Raw genomic sequence first — 11,857 nt, 5'->3', positions numbered from 1 at the left:
TAATTTAGGGGAACTGAATGCTTTTGGTGTAAAATAGGAGAGAGGTTTATGATTTCCACAAATGGGTTTCAACAAGATCTGATTTTGAGCTTACAGACGAATCTTTAACTTATGATGGGGTGTGGGCTTGTGATGAAGATGATGATGGTGATGGTGTCCTACTGATGAAGATGATAATGGGTTTAACCAAGTCAAAAGTAAAACTAAACAAAAATTATAAAGAGAGTTAATAAGCAAGGGTATTTTGGTCATTTAACATGGACTTAACTGAGAAATTTAACTGATGTTAGGGCTGGGGACCAACCGAGTGTATTTTTGACAAGTTTTGGGACCACGCGTGTAATTAGTAAACCACTGGGACCAAGTCTGCAATTTTTGAAAACCACAGGGACCAACCAAGCATTTAACTCTATTTTTGGAACGTTAATATTCTGTTTTTAAATTACACCATATAAATAAATATTTTATTCTTTTTACTTTGGGTATAGTATTGATATAGTTGCTATACTTGCTACGGCTTATTATGGTTCCTCCCTTACATGTTTGGGCAAAAGATCAAATACAAATAATCTTAACATACTAAACATACAAATTGAAGGAAAACCCAAAAAGACAAGGTGGCATTTTTGTAATTACCACCAACTATCAAAGTTACAACCAAAAATACCTAAAAAACACAATTTTTTTTAACATTTTTTATTAAAAAATCGCTACATTTCGTTAGCAAAAAAAAAAAAAAAATTTTTTTTGGCTGCTACTAAAAGTAGCGATTTTTTAATAAAAAATGTTAAAAAAATAAAATAAAATAATTTGTGTTTTTTTTTTATTTTTTTAGATTTTTTTAGGTTTTTTGGGGGGTTTAGTTTTTAGCATTTTAGCTTGGGTGGGGGAGGGGAGGGGGTTAGGTTTTTTTTAGGTTTTTGGGGGTGGGGGGGTTAGGTTTTTTTAGGTTTTTGGGGGTGGGGGTGGGGGGGTAGGTTTTTTTTAGGTTTTTGGGGGTGGGGGGGTAGGTTTTTTTTAGGTTTTTGGGGGGTGGGGGGGAGGGTTTAGGTTTTTTTGGGGGTGGGGGGGTGGTTAGGTTTTTTTAGGTATATATTTGTAGAGTAACTTTGATAGTTATTGATAATTACAAAAATGCCACCTTGTCTTTTTGAGTTTTCCTTCAATATGTATGTTTAGTATGTTAAGATTATTTGTAAAAGAACTTTACCCTACATGTTTGTTAGTTCAGACTTGAGAGTCTTTTTCACCAATTCGTACATTCAAAGTTAAAGTTGATTTTTATTTTTTCGTACTTCTTGTCACCATCTCGTCTGCGTCTGAAGACCCACGTCTTGTCACCATCAGAATCTCAGACCTCACAGACATTTAACGACCAACCAGCTGTTCACACCATCTCCTCTGTTCATTGGTTCCAATATTTTTCTTTTAACGAACAACCAAAAAAAAAAAAACAAAACTTTATATAAAAACAAACCAAGCCTGCTAGCCAATGACCAGCACACGTTCACCAACATATAGGCAGAACCCCAAATACAAAACAATCACAAGCCACAACACAGTTCATACAAGATATATCGAACTCAGCTCAGCAGATTCTGGGGATGTAGCCGCAGAACGAACACAAGAACGGCTGCACACTAATATTTCTTTTCTCTAGGGCCTCCACATTTATGCGTTCGAACCACTCCGATCATTCCCTCTGTTCGAAAATTTCCGGCCGCGATTTCATCTCGCAACAAAGGTAAATAAAACAAACCAGACACCTCTTTCGAGCCGAGGGTCTCTCTGGAAGCAGCCTCTCTCAGTGGCGGAGTATTATGGGTGCCCGGGGGTGCACCCGCCCACCCCAATGTTTCGGTTAGAAGGGTATAAGTTCCGATTTTTCGTCCGAAAATTTTAAAATTATATAGGATCGGCTCCCTGATTATTTTTCCAAAATTGTATATCCTAAATATTTATAAACTTTGTATATAAATGAAGAGTAGTTTGGTAAATATACACTTTGTTTTATTTTGAACTATTGTTATTTAACCCGACTTGAATCGAATAGCCAACCCGACCAGACCCAAAACATAACGATAGGAAAAAAAAATTTTGGGTCCCATCACTTTACGCCCCCTCGAAACTTTTGGTCAAGCTCCGCCACTGGCCTCTCTATCTCTATGGATAGAGGCAAGGTCTGCCTACATCCCACCATCCCCAGACCCTATAAGTAGCTTTGCTATTTGTGGGATTTACTGGGTATGCTTCTTCTGCTTCTTCTTCTATATATGTGTTGTATTCAATTCGCTTATAATAGAAAGCACCCTCGCTTTAAAAAAACAAATCTGAGATCTATTTGTGTAGCTTAGACATTTTTACTTTTGTAACTCTAGGTGTGTCCTGTGCTTTTTTTTGATTGACCATTTAGTTTGTTGAAATTAAAGAAATTAAAGTGATATGCTTGAATTGTTGTTATGTGACTGAGCTATGAAAAGTTTTAGATATATAGCTCATCACAAGGAATATATAAATCATCTAACATTGACCAGACTTCCCGACGACATGTCGTCGGGATAGTTTTTTCCCGAAGGCATGTCCGGATTGACCAGACTTTTCTCGACGACCATTTAGTGTCTTGCAGTGAACTTTTAAGTGATTGCAAATAAGTGTTTGGAACAGGTTAAGTGGGTTTTCAATATCCAAACAATTTTCAAATATAAAATATATAATAAAAAAAAATTCAAACAACAGTGGTTATAAATCTGATGTCTGGTTACTAATTTGCAAGTTAACATTTATTTCTAGACGGATTCACTAAACAAACAACTATACCGGACAATACTATATAGAGGTTTTGATTGTATTATACTACATAAATATGAATTGTTTGATAATGCTTGTTTTTGTGTTTATAATAGTCTGGTTTAAGGTTTTTTTTTTTTTTTTTTTTTTTTTTTTTTTTTTTTTTTTTTTTTTGTTGTACATCATGCAAAAAGGAAAAGAATAAGAAACCAAACTTTTATATTCATAACACAGTAACATACATTCTACCAAAGTAAGGTTAAACGTATGTGCATAAATTATATTGTAAATCTTTACCCAAAAAAATAAATAAATAAATTATATTGTAAATCGCAAGAATGTTCATAAATCTTAAATTCTAGAAAGCTGTGAGAAAATTGTAAGCATAAAAATGAACTTTAAGCATTCTTTACGTTAGCCCATTTGGTTATGGCTTTTAAAGGGAAGGTCTCATCGTTCGTATCCGAACCCATTAAAATTCTATTCCATCACTAATTCTGGCGTCATCATCTCGTTGATGACGTCATCAATCTTGCCAGAATTCTCAATGTTTTTCAGAATCAATCAGTACTGCATTATATTTTCATTTTGCAATGCATATTTATATAATGTGAGGTGTCTATATAAGTAATATTATTAGAGATACATGCAACCCTAGTTATAATTTTGATGCCTAGTTACTTTGAAAGTTTTTGTAGACGGATTCACAAACAAGGATGAGATTTATAAGGATTTCTCGAGCAAACCTTCAATGGTATCTTATGGAATGGCATCCATTCAGAACAGCTTTCAACACGATGTGTTTTTGAGCTTCAGAAAAGTGAGTCATGTTTTTGAAATGCACGTGTATAAAATGTCAACTCTTTCGTCATGCTTGACTCATCTATAGAAGTGGGTCTACACTATTAAATGGTGTTGAGGGCAATTTTTTTGTTGATAAGGAAAGCATCACCGTTTTAAAACAAAAAGTGTTTTAGATCACACTCTTTTATGAAAATAAAAACCTTGATTCTAAACAAATTAAAAAAAAACGGAACTTCTTCAAGGAGAACCAAACACCAAGGACCAATGGACGAAATGAATTGAAACGTCCCAAACATAGGGGTCTTAGCTGTTGGATTTACTTTTTATCAAATCAGTTAAAGTAGAAATTTTCATTTAAAAGCACAACGCAAGTGCTATAGTCTTTACAATCCAAACAAATCAAAATAAAACACTAAATGAGCTAAATGGGATGACAATCACCAAGGAGCCTTAGCCGCATGGTTGTCAATCCATTTTCCTTTTAACCTGATGTGTATATTAAAAATTAGCTAATCGAAGCTAAGCGAGTTCTGCTTTAGCATGCATTACAAGTCAATAAACAAAAGTATTTAACATAAGTTTTGTTTTAAACCGAAGTTAGAAGGAAAACCATGGCCTGAGATTTACTTGAATAATGGATATATTGTCTAAGACTTAATGTGGGTGTAATGTGTGTACAGGACTAAGGTTTGGATTTATACCTCAACAAGAAGAGGAATTCGGTTGAAGTGGTTGGTGTCAGTTAAATCGGTTTTATGGTGGTGGGATTGATTTTAGAACTCGCCAGAAAACTCCACCGAGTGGGTTTTCTAATAAATAATCATTTGACACTTTAGCAGTTGGATTAACAGTGACCACCAAGGCTTCAGCATGGATCCAACTTGTTGTTTTTTCAAATCGTAGTCTCCTGCTGAGCTCAGAGTTTTCATCTTGATAAGGATGGCTTTCTCTTCCACCGGTAGCATTCGAAATGGACCTTGCTCTCACAAATCTCTTCGACTTAATTCATCCGTGGACCCATTCAGTTCATCGTCTTCAAAATCTGGGTATGGACAGTTACCGACAAAGTTGTCTGACGTGAAAGAAACTCTGAGCTCGGGAGGAGACGAAGATTTGAAAAAACAGCAAGTTGTATCCATGCTGAAGCATTGGTGGTCACTATTGATCCAACTGCTAAAGTATCAACATATCAAAATGTGAACAAGCCTATTTTGGAGAATTAAACCTTTGGGGTTAGTGCCAATGAACTTGTGGATGCTCACAAGAGAGCAATGATATATGGGCTTAAACCCGTTTATGCATCCTTGAGAAACAAGTCTACAAACGTTCTGCTTCTAGGAGCAATCCTTCTGTTGGTACTTTAGTAGTTGGATCAACAGGGACCACCAAGGCTTCAGCATGGATCCAACTTGTTTTTTCAAATCTTAGTCTCCTCTTGAGCTCAGAGTTTCCTTCACGTCGGATAACTTCATCGGTAACCGTCCATACCCGGATTTTAAAGACGATGAACTGAATGGGTCCACGGATGAATTAAGTCGAAGAGATTTGTGAGAGCGAGATCCATGTGATCGCACCTGATTGCTTTTCAACAACATTAAGCATCTTCTTCACCAACAAAGGGCACTTGTGATTCATGTGATCGCACCTTATTGATTTTTCGAAATGGACTTGAAAAATATTTTGGAAAATCACTTTCTAATGATTTATAAGTTACGCTTTGAAGAAGATTTTGAGTTTGTAATCGTTGAGGCCAACTCAATTAGCTTTGCTACTATCCAAGAAAACGGGGAGAATGAGGCTTTTGGGGTTACGTTTTCAAATTTTAAATATGCGGTTTGTTATTTTACACTCATATTCCATGTTTTTTGTACTAAATTCTTTTGCCCCTGTCATTAGAGGAAAAACTACTTAATTTGATTTTTATGGTTAGGCTAAAGGTTTACAACCATAGAAATGTAAATGAATATATGCATTGTTGAAAAGATAAGATTACTTGCTCCCGATCCTAGTTTTAAACTGTAGGAGTTAAATAAAGTTGAATAGACATTGTATTTTTTTTTCTCTCAAAAGTCAAAAGCAAATGCTATGATATTTGTTTTGAAAAGTTAACTTCATTAAAGGCCGGCCCCATAAAAATACTATGATATACATAGGATGTTTTGGTAGTTGCATTAGAGGTGCTAAAACTGAGGTAAGTCAATGTTAAGTTGATTGGCTGCTGGTGAACTTTTAACTTTTAGTTGCAAGCTGAATTTTTTTGAAAGGCCAACAAATTTTTATTCGACTTGATCCAACAACCATTAGATCACACCAAGTACAAACGTAACAATTACAAGTTGCAAACTGGTTTAGGCGTATAAAAAGTTAAGTTGATTTTTCATATTTTGTGGTTTTCGTTCAAATGCTAATTGTTTGTTTTCTAGTATTTTCATATAAAAAGTTAAGGTTTTTATGGTAAGTATAGTTACTTGATCTATTGGTGTACGTTTTGTAGGGAGCCTAGCTATCTACTCCATGAAGGTTATGATGTCTCTCTTTTCAACAAGCCCTATATATACATACATCTGGACACCTAAGGGTGGGCGGAGTGGGTTCGGAGAGTGGAGCAGGGAGGGGACTTTGCCGCGCGGTGAAGTGGTGCCGGCCTTCAATCGGTGAGCGGTGAGTGGTTTGGGCGGTGACTTGTCACCGGCTCGGTGAAGAAGAGAAAGGTGGGAGAGATATGGTGAATGGTGGGCCCCAACCCCTTTCAACCAATCACAATTTTTTTTTAAAATTGTTTACCACTCTCCATGTATTTGACCATTGCTAGTGATTGAGTGCAAAATGGGGAGTGGAGTGGGGACTTGACATGACATGACATTATTGGTTACAAAATTGTTTAAACTAGGATTGAGACCCGCCGCAATGCGGCGGGCATTCTTTAGTTATAACTAAGTCGATCTAGGACCTGCACGTTATGTTAAACCTGTCAAACTGGGAAGAAATAGACGATATAAAAACGTTCACCCACAGACGCATGTTGCGTCGTGTTAACTCGCAAAATTTAGAACGAAACGTAAAAACGTTAAACCAAAGACGCAGTCGATCTAGGACCCGCACGCTATGTTAAACCTGTCAAACGGGGAAAAAATAGACGATGTAAAAATGTTCACCCACACGCGCACGTTGCGTCGTGTTAAGTCGCAAAATTTTGAACGAAACGTAAAAACGTTAAACCAAAGACGCACGTTGCGATGTGTTAAGTCACAAAATTTAGAACCAAGCATAAAACGAAAAATTTGCGGACAATGAAAACTAAAAAGGACCAAAGTTGAAAGTAAAAAAAGTTGTGAGGATAGATTGCAAAAGATAAAAAGTTTTGGGTTAAAAATAAAAAAACAAATAGTTTTGGGTTAAAAGTAATTTATGAAATATTTTTGGGTGAAAAGTAAAAAAAAAAATCATTTTTTTTTTTAAAACCACCGAAGCCAAGGTTACAACAACTATATGTATAACAATTTTTTCTTTGGAAAACCCCCAAAGCACACCTCTTGTTGCGGCGGGGCGTAAAATGGTGTTAAATAGTACTAACGTCACACAACCGTTATCGACCACCAACATTGACTCGACCTAGAATCTGCGTGTTGCGACGAACCTGTCAAACATGAAAAAATATAGGTAAAAAAGTTGAACCACACATGCACGTTACACTGTGTTAACTTGCAAAATTTGAAACAAAACATAAAAAAGTTGAACCACACTCGTACGTTGCGTCGTATTAACTCGAAAAATTTAGAACTATATGTAAACCGAAAATTTGCCAAAGATGAAAAGTATAAGGTGCTGTTTGTTTTTTCTGCGGGAAAAGGTCTGCAATCTGCGGACCACATCTGCAGGCATCTGCAGGAGAAAAGGTGGACCAAATGTCTGCAGTCTGCAAGGAGAAGAGGGTTTGTTTGTTTTTTTCTCTACAAAACCACTTTCTCTCTACAAATGTCTGCCTCAACTCTCTCTTTACAATCTGCAGACCACCACCGCCCATAGCACCACCACCACCGCACCACCTCCGCCATCACACCACCGCCATCATCTTCGTCGTTCAACCACCACCACCGCCTTCATCGTTCAACCACCACCACCGCCTTCGTCTTTCAACCACCACCACCGCACCACCTCCGCCATCTCACCACCGCCATCATCTTCGTCGTTCAACCGCACCACCTCCGCCATCATCTCCGATCTGGGTTCAATTTAGGGTTTTTGGTTCGATTTGGGGTTTTCGGTTCAAACACCACCACCGATCTCCAATCTGGTAGCACCACCACCACCGATCTCTCTCTCTCTACGGTATCTCTCTCACTCTCTCTCTCTACGGTATCTCTCTCACCGATATTGATTTGGGGGTTTTTGTTCGATTTGGGGTTTTTGGGCAGGGATGTGGTGATGGAGGTTTGGGCAGGGATGTGGTGGTGGAGGTGGTGGCAGGGATGTGGTGGTGGAGGTGGTGGAAGAAGAGGTCCGCCAAGAAGAGGTTCCAAGAAGACATACCTGAATGTCTGTGTGGTGAAGAGGTCTCACAGACCTTTTTTAATGAATTAAAAAAGGCCTGCGAGAAAACAAACAAGCTGCGGACTCCAAACCTCTGCGCGCGTCTGCGTGGCGCAGACATAAGTGGCCAGAAGTGCTTCTGGCCAAAAAACAAACACCACCTAAGTGACAAAAGTTGTGAAGTTAAATTGCAAATAATGAAAAGTTTTGGGTTAGAGTTAAAAAAACAAATTATGTAGGGTTAAAATTGTAAAAGGTAAAAACCTTTGGGTTAAAAGTAAAAAAATCAAGTTTTTTTTGGAAAATGTGCAAAGCACAATGTACAATTTGTTATGCACAAAAAAGTTGCTAATTTATAATATATAACACTCACCATTTGGTGACACTCCCTCCACCCTAATTGTTTTCATGTTTTTGGTTTTGCAGAGAAATTGTGGTCATCTTGTTTTGTTTTGGTGATGAATGATGATGAATCATGGTTGCATCATTTGAAGGTCTGTTAATTGTTTTGTTTTTATTTGGGATCGGTGTGTTTGTTTGAAACTATGTTTGGATTTATCGTTGTGTTTGTTTAAAATTATGTTTGGATTTATGGTGTCGCTTTAATTTTAATTTGAATGTTGGATTTATGTGGTTTAACCTATAGATGCTTTTAATTTTTAGTGTGTTTGGGGTTCTAAGCATTTTATGGGTTTATATTTGGCATAGTTATATGAAAAGAATTGTCATGTCTCATCTTCACACCTTCTTAATTAATATCAAGCTTAACTCATTCTGAATAAGTGCATATGTCTGTTAAATGCATGATGCTTGCTTGGAAGTTGGAAGGGGGTAGGCCCAAGAAAAAGTCTTGTAATTCTTTAGTGGCCCAGACTCTTTTATTTAATGTGTGCAATTTGTAAAAAAAAAAAAAAAACAAAAGATTAAGGAACCTTTGGCCACTCAACAATCGACATGATGCTATCTCCTGTAGTGAACATTCATTAATTATTTATTGTTCATGATACAATTTTTTTTCTCAGTCTGAAACTAGCTTAGTCTTGGTCCAAAACTGAGATCTGGATAGGGATGGCAAAAAGCCCAAGCCCGATGGGTATACCCTTAATCTGAAAGATATGGGCCGGGTATACCCGAAGCCCAATGGGTATGGGCCGGGTATGGGCTTAAAAATAGAAAAAATCGGGTATGGGTACGGGTATGAGATTTAGTGATACCCACCCGATACCCGGCCTATTTACCCGAAAGTATCATATTATAGATTTCCATAAATATAAACTTAGTACATGTACTTATTACCTTCTCTATATACATATGTGCATATGTATATGGCAAGTGTTTAGTGAACATATAACATATTTTTGAGCATGTATATTGGGTATGGAAGTTATCACCCTTTATTATGTGGATGTTTTATGCAATTAGGTAGTCCTGATACTTAATTAAGTAATCGTTTTAATTTAGTTTAGTATATGTGGTCTGAATATGATATGTAAGTTATTAATCATATTTTCATTTGTTATAGTCATTAAAATAGTAAATTATATATACATCAAAGTAAAAATTGCATATTTGTCCCAACGGATATTTTTAAGAAATTAACGGGTATACCCGATACCTGCGGGTATGCCCAATACCCGACGGGTAATTACCCGGAAAATAACCGACGGGTAACGGGCCGGGTATGGGAGAAAGAATTACAACCGGGTACGGGCCTAGGATTACCAATACCCGGCCCATTGCCATTCCTAGATCTGGAAGAGATTCACGATTCTCACAAAATTCAAATAAAGTATACCACCATAGTAAGTTGCTACCAAATACTTTTAGATTGAAGGAACGTATAAAAGGAATTTTTCAAAAGAATAATCTTATTTTTCCCAACAATCTCAAGTTCTCGTAGCTAACTAGAAAAGAAGGTTCTAACACGTACGTACCAATGGATTTGGTTAGAACTACCAATCTACAAAGAAGGTTCATTTTTTGTTTAACAACATTTTTGTGTTCTCCTTGGCATTTTCCATACAACAATGGGACACATGAACCCTCAATTTGTTGGATGGAAAAACATACACACCACTCTAACCTTACTCCTTAAATCCAAACCATTGTGTTGTCCCCCTAGGACTTGAACGCTCAATCTCACGGAGTGGGACACATCTTGATACCATTTAGTCAAAAATATGAATCTCTTTAAGACTTGTGATACTCATCGTCTACCATTCATTATCATATCGTCTTACCTCATCTATCCTTAAACCATGTAAAGTAACTACCATAATGAGCATAAATTGAAGGTTCATTTCTCTCAATTGCGTATATAAACCCAAGTTTTTATGTACAACTGAATCAATAACCTAGGAACAGCAAACGACTTAACCGTTCTTCTCTGTTATACATATATAACTCAAAAGTTATATGTACAATTTAAAGTGGATTGTATGATTGATTATAAAGAATATACGTTGCTGAGTGAGGAGGGTATGTTGATTTTTGAGAGTGGGGGGGGTATCGCATGCCCTATTTTTCGAATGAAATAGGGCGAGTTATTTAGGTTTACTTGAGGAGGGTATTTCTATATATTTTTTCAAAGGAGGATATCGCGGTCAATGTATAGTACAAAAGTTATAAGAAAAAAAAAGATTTTACAACAAATTATGTGGAATTTAGGTCCCAAAATTCTTTATACTTATATCGAAGAAAATGATGTGGAATTTAGGTCCCAAAATTCTTTATTCTTTATACTTATATCATTCTCGAGAGTTATGCAATTCTCACAATTGACACTCATTGTCAGCTTGCCTAGTCACTTACTAAAGTGCATGTCACAACTGCATTTAGTACTGATATAGCTAAATTCTCCTTCCTTGTTCTAATTATGTAATAGGTCATTAATTAAATAATGAATTATAAATCGAAAATAGTAATTAAAATACATTATGGCCGACAGCTTGAATCCGAAACAGGTACAATTTCGCAAATCAACAAAGACACAATAGGGATTTCATTGAAGGAAAGCCCTACACTGAGCAATCGCCTACCCTATACCCAGACCATATGATCAGTAACAAATCAACGACTGAGATCGCCTCTTATCTTCACCAGTTTTACACCCTTGACCACTGGTTTCACTTAGCGATCACCTCCTTTCCCATGGTCTTGATATCAAAGTTGCAAGCTTGTTGCTCCAGATATTTGTGGGTCCCACAGAAGCACGACCCGCACCTGTTCCGCGGCTGCTACTTCACAGGCACCCCCGTCATCACCGAATTGATGGAAACGATGGCAAGTACGAAAGCCAGAGAGGTGGATTACGGTTGGTATTCAGGCTGAAATATACTCTTCTCGACTGCATGTCTTGATTTGGTTACCTGGCTATTGCTTTAGACATTGGCATTTCATGCTGAACTTATGTTAGCATTTGAGTTTTGTTGACATCTAATACTTTACATTTCGTTTTTTGTTAAGTCCTCTGTTTTGTTTGATTAAATTTTAAGTCAAAACTACGTGTGGTACAATTTTACCACAAGTAGGGTTCTCGGGCTTTATGGCCTTAGGGTGTAAGGGGTGATCCCCTCGTCTCCATCTAGCCAATCACACTATGCCACTTTAACTGTAAGGGGGCCCCTCTCCACTCCCCAGCCAATCATAGCCATTTGAGGGGTCAAGAGGTCGAAAAAATCAACATGGCACAAGCGGTGAGCAGTCCCTAGGTGTTTGAGTTTGCCGCACACAAAAT

General features: G+C 37.1%; 1 long non-coding RNA gene across 3 annotated transcripts; it reads left to right on the top strand.

Moving 5' to 3' along the window:
• Nucleotides 1-1,416: 1,416 nt before the first annotated feature.
• On the top strand, nucleotides 1,417-6,643 carry LOC110890687. Of its 3 annotated transcripts, XR_004879726.1 has the most exons (4): nucleotides 1,427-1,744; nucleotides 3,477-3,607; nucleotides 4,272-5,424; nucleotides 6,086-6,643. It is a non-coding gene; the product is annotated as an uncharacterized LOC110890687 (long non-coding RNA). The 3 variants fall into 3 exon arrangements; XR_002564694.2 differs by lacking the exon at nucleotides 6,086-6,643 and having other exon boundaries at nucleotides 1,417-1,744; nucleotides 3,486-3,607; nucleotides 4,272-5,651; XR_002564693.2 differs by lacking the exon at nucleotides 6,086-6,643 and having other exon boundaries at nucleotides 1,420-1,744; nucleotides 4,272-5,651.
• The last annotated feature ends 5,214 nt before the right edge of the window (nucleotides 6,644-11,857 follow it).

Source organism: Helianthus annuus, chromosome 14, assembly GCF_002127325.2.
Source record: "Helianthus annuus cultivar XRQ/B chromosome 14, HanXRQr2.0-SUNRISE, whole genome shotgun sequence".
Lineage (NCBI taxonomy): Eukaryota > Viridiplantae > Streptophyta > Magnoliopsida > Asterales > Asteraceae > Helianthus > Helianthus annuus.
The sequence above is the reverse complement of the archived record's forward strand: the minus strand, read 5'-3'. Positions and strand labels throughout refer to the sequence as shown.